Source organism: Ischnura elegans, chromosome 8, assembly GCF_921293095.1.
Source record: "Ischnura elegans chromosome 8, ioIscEleg1.1, whole genome shotgun sequence".
Classification (NCBI taxonomy): domain Eukaryota; kingdom Metazoa; phylum Arthropoda; class Insecta; order Odonata; family Coenagrionidae; genus Ischnura; species Ischnura elegans.
The window spans coordinates 96,263,594-96,269,593 of record NC_060253.1 but is presented as its reverse complement, the minus strand read 5'-3'; positions in this window follow the sequence as shown (position 1 = coordinate 96,269,593).

The window sequence follows — 6,000 nt, the reverse complement described above, 5'->3', positions numbered from 1 at the left end:
TTGAATTGCTGCTATTACGACGCTATTCACTTACCTCCTAGCTGATTTCAAGTTGCTTAGATGGCCATTGTCTGCTCTCCTCTGCTTTCTGCGTTGATATGTACTTATTTTTTAAATGAAAAAAATAAAAATTATAACTGATATCTTCAGGCTTTACTTTGTGAGAATAAAATAATAAACTTTGTAAGGTTAACTAATATATATTTAAGATAGCACCATGGACTATTATTATACTTTAAAAAAACCCTATGCTTGATAAACTACCAAGCATAGGGCAAAAGAGGGTAGGCACCAAATAACTGATTCTGAAGATTAATAGATGACTTTATTCGGGCGAAGGGGGCGAGTGTAAGTGAAAAAGTCCCCTCTTCCGCCTAACTCATGATAGGGCAGTTTCATTGTTTTTATATTTGGATGGAAGACCCACCAAGGCCTTAGGATAGTAGATAGTAGGGTTACCTAAGGTAGATGCATATAAATTAAAGCAAATGTAAAAAGACAACAGTAATATTTATTTGCAGCCTTTTATTAGAATAACATAAATTAGCAAACAAGTCAGTGCAGTTTAAAATATTTCTTGAATGAAGTTCTTAATGAAAACCCGCATTAAAATGAATAGAAAGAAACGTAAAATTAGTTAACTTCATTGATATTGTTTCAGACATTAAAGGAGAAGAACATTTTATGAAAATACAAGAAATTTATGCGAAATGGTAGGTCTTAATGAGTTTGAAGCACAATGAGCTATGACATAAATTGCTGTTAAGGAGTGTAACACTTTAAAACATATTTTTTGAAAATATCAACAAAAAATAAGTTAGATTATACAGGAAAAAATTGTGTAAAAATAATTTCATAATTCAAAACTTTCATAAAAGAGAAGACATAGAAATACAGCTCAGTAATTTCTTACAAGATACATTCCCTGGAACATATGCGAAGTGTATTTCAATACCAGGTAAAAATTAAAGAAAGATTAGCATGCCATCAGCATAAAAAACGTATAAAGTTAATTTCGCTATCAGAAAGAAAAGAATAAATTAATAATTTTATAACTATCTCAGGATATCTGCCAGTTACAGTATATTTACATTGAATATGATATCCATATCACTGTCATCCAAACCAGTCTATTCCACAGCATTTGTTTCTTTAATAGGGTGGTTTCCTTTTATTTTTTTATTGCCCAAATCGAAAGATTATTATTCCTGGAGTACGTATTTCACGCTTTTAGATTTTTAAATGACGATATCTAATTTTCGCGATTAAATGAAAAGTAAAAAATTTCAAGTGCGCGAAAACTCGACGGCTAAGAATGAATGCTGGGAAAAGCCCGTGTGACGTCGTTCTGGTTCCAGCTTCCGCCAAGTGAGGTGACCTTGGGGCAAGGCTTACGACTCAGGATGCTAGCAGGTAGCCGAGTACCATGCTAGCATGTAGCTCTTGGCTTAAATAAAGATTATTAATACCTTATCAAACAAAGGAAACTTTCCGACCATAGGCAGTTTTAATAGGTGATTATTTAGAGATGTTTCCCTGAGCTCTGTGCCTCATGCATGCATTGGTAATCTCAGACGATGTAAAACTCCTATCTACTCGTATAGAAACTAGGTCCCTGTGACATCAAGTGGAGTGGCATCGCATGGGCGCCAATGTGGCCTTTTTCAAATGAGGATAAAATTGACCATTGTCACATTGCCATTCGTCTAAACTTGGATTTGTAAAACCAAATAATTTGTATATTATGAATACTCTAATGGTGGGTAACGAATCGCATTCAATGCCTTTCGTTTCCTTTGATGAAGGAAACTACCCTATTGGGAAGATTACCTACCACTCCCCACTGGCGATGAACCCATGCTTCTCCATCCCCTTCCCTCCTTATCAATCTCCCATCCACGAATCGTCAGGGATACCCGCATGTGGGTCTCACAGCTTGAAGTGTACTGGATAAAACATAGATTATGTATAAGAGAAGACATATGGGGTTTGATATAATCAGACTTGAGGGAAAAGGGGTTAAATAAAGTAATACAGGGATCAAATGAATTAATAAATACATCACTTGCATCAGATTAATACTGGTACCCGCTCTTTATTAAGAAAAATGCACAAAGAAAAAATTATGTGTACCATTGGAAGATGATCCGATTAAATACTGCACTGCTCCATGCATTTTCTTTTTAAAGAATTTAGGAATAAAAAATCGACAACACATTTTTTTATCACATTTGCCGAAAAAATGATTGTCCCCCATACTTAATGCCACATAGATTTCTTTAACCCAAAATACTCCCTCATAACAATCAAATAAAGCAATGCTGTGTAAATTTTTAATTGTAATTAGCTAGAGTGAAATTTCAGAAAGAATTTAACGGAAAAATGAAAGCATCGTTTTTCACATTAATATTTTTTCAAAATTTTCATTCTGGGATATATTTTCTGACTGATTATCGTTATCATTTTCATGAATCTGTATCCCTTATACTTTTACTTTGCAATATCCACTGAGAGATGGAGATTTTCAACTACTTATTTTTCTCATAGCTATGCAGATTCATTTTAAAGAATTTAGAAATAAAAAATGGTCTACACATTTTTTATTATACTTGCCGAAACAATGAATGTCTCCCATACTTAATGCTACATATCTTTCTTGAATGAATTATATCCCATTATCAACAACTCATATGATATGTTACTAATTATTTATCGGAACCTACCTTAGGTACCCTACTTTGAAAATTTAATCTACTACTTTAGCTAGCCATGTATATCTGTAACCCTTAATACTCCATCATTCTAATAAAATAAAGCAATGCTGTTTTAATTCTTAATTGCAATTATCTAGAGTAATAATTTGAGAAAGCATTCACTGGAAAATAAAAACACTTTACTTTTAAGCTTCCTGGTCATGAGGTGTTCTTATAGTACTAATGTATATCTCATGATGACGTAAACAATGCACCTATTTTTTTACCTGATTCTTTTTTCTGTTGTGTCGTATTCACTTACCTAATGCTTTCTTTTGTATAGTGCCTTTTGGATCAGTGGATACGAAACACTTCGGCGGGCTCGCGAGGTTACTCTCCTGGGCCGAAGTCTGAAGCTATTAGCTTATCACCTCTGCACCGCAGAAGAGGGAGGACAAGGTAGGAAAAAGAAAGGAGGCACCGCCGCGATTGCCTTTTGGATCAGTGGGTTCGGGGGTCCCAGGGCGGGCCCCGCGGGGATACAACTCGAGGACCGGGAACCAAGTCTGAGACTTAATACGCCCGTGCCTCTCGAGAGGGGGAGGACAGAGGAAGGAGAAAGGAAGGGAGGCATCGCCGCGATGAGAGCCCGACGACGCCTCCAGGGAAAGGACGGGGAAGGAAGGAAGGGACGAGGAATCCTGCACCGTCACAAAGGCGGGCAGGTCCTACTACTAACGAAACCAAGCAATACGCTATTGATATTCTACCAATTCTAGTAGATTTTCCTATGAGGAAGAAAAATCTATCGATCGAATCGGTAGATGCCTTTTGGATCAGTAAATTATTATTATTAATACTATTTGTAAGTCATATATGGTAAACTCGAAGAGCAGACGTCTGGAAAAGGAGGAATACAGTGCTGCCATCCTAGAACAACTCAGTTACGGCAGCATATATGAGTCCAGCAACGACTCCATCGACGTCACGTGGAGTGATGAAAGGGAAGATTACACATTCCGAAAATGTGACTTTGCCATGGGAGACGCTGCTTGGAATATTAGTTTACCACCACCTTCACATGAACTGTATACGCTATAATACTACTTTTTCCTACCAATGGAAATCATTAAAATGTCACCCATTAGCATGTACTGGGCAAAAGAAACGAGGTTCCTCCTATTGCGGATTTCATGCAGTAACGGATACAGAAAAAACTCAAGGGGGGTGGGGCGCAAAAGGTATTTTGTGCTACCTGTACTTTTATCGTAATGAACAATAATCAATTTACATGCAAAATTTAAGATAGTTTAATTTAAAATGATTGTACGCATATACAAGACAATGCTATCTTTTGATATAAAAAAATTACAATTGTGGTTCTGCAATGTTCGACAATGCGGGCAGCCGCGCAAGGAGGGGAGGGGGCGCCCCCCATATGTATCCGCCAGTGATGTCATGAGTCGAAAAAAACTATTGAAAACCCAAGAATCATCCTAAAATGAAAAATTGTATAAATGGAGCTTTTGAATACCATACGTTCCAACATGGAACAAACACTCCCAGAAGAGCGAAATTCCATTGATGAGCAAACAATTCTTTTCGTGGCCAATGAGAAGAATATATCAAAGGCAAGCCTCATAAGCAGGGTTTCTAGGTTTAATGAGAGCTGGCCTGTCAAGACTCATGCGCGACTTTGGAATTGCTGGGAAGGGAACCTGTGAAAATGCACTCTTCGTGCGACATTGTAATGACTCTCACTAGTCAGTTGCCGGAATATCAAAATGTCAAATTATATTTTGATAATTGATTTTCTTACCTTCAACTAGCAATAGCTTTAAAGAAAAAAGGAATATTACCTATGCCTGGACACAATTAGCTGTGAAATAATGTGCAAACGTCCTCTGTCCTCAGGTCATCTGGGAGAGGAAGTTCAGTCTGGCGAATTAAAAATAATAGTAATGTCTCCTTAGTTCTATGGTTTTATAGAAAAGCTTTTATTGATCATTAACTTGTGGTTCAATGCATTTTACTCCCGTATAAGAAAAAATAAAGCACTTCATGCATGAAAAAAGTTTACATTTTAAATAAATCTTTTATGGAAACAATATTTTAGGGTAAATTAATTTGGTAATAATAGCTATGTAAAGTACAAGTTTATTTTTTTTAATAATTAACAATAATTACAACTTGGTGGAATGAAGTTTGAATGAAAGACTTATTTATAGCGGATGAATCTGAAAAAGCGACCTCTGAACCGACATGTTGTCAATTCTAAATGTGTGAGGTAAATTTGAAAAAAAAAATTGTATTGACTTATTCTTATGATTATATTTACGCAACCTAACTACAAAAATTTATAAAATTCATGCAAAAATTTTGGGTTTTAAAAGTTATTTCTTTTCCCCTGTAGCTCAATGAATTTTTCCAGCAGGCATGTAGTTTGGGGGGGGAGGGGGTGGATTTCTCTCAGAAATTTTCCCCTTGTGGTGATTACCTGCGATACATCTGCTGAAGGGACCACTAGCCCAGGGGCATCTATCTTCTGACACACAATATTTCGGAATAGTTATACTTCTTCATTTTTGCCGAAAGAAAACGATGAATTTCAATTTCACCATTATGCAACTGAAATGCGAGGGTAAATCAATTATTATCCGCAATGTAACCATATAATTTTATGTATATAATGCTACAATTATGATTACGAATTTTATTGGAATGGTGTTCTATTCAGCCATATTTTATATACCTACAATATTGCAGAACCGTGACTACTTTGCAGACGCTATGGCACTTCGTCAATAGTTACTCGTTTGTCCAATAGAATCATTTCTCGTGAACGCTCAATGTTTATCTTCATTGGTGGTGATAAATGGTCGTCCGGCTCCTTCCTGCGTAGCAATACTTCACTTAAAGCAATATTTTCTATAAATTTTATTCGCCGTGAACGAGGATAAAAGCATCGCTTTAAGTCGCCATAAACAACTGGTAAAATAAAAACGTATGTTGGAAGATCATGCAATTCATTACTATATTTCTATTTTCTCAGGGATATAGCGGGGAGAAGGCGATCGTTTCCCTCCCACCTCTCCATTTAATCTGCCTTGCCTATTGAAAAAGGGACCAAATATCCGAAAACTAGCTTATATACCTTAGGCTTAAAAATAAAACAAGAAAAATAAACAAGCATTGTGCAAAGGGAATGAACTGCATTTACTTCGTCGTGAAGCTAAAAAGCCCAAAATCGGCTGCATAACGATTTTCCATACGATTCCTCCTTAAATCGTAATAAGCCCGTAAAAGT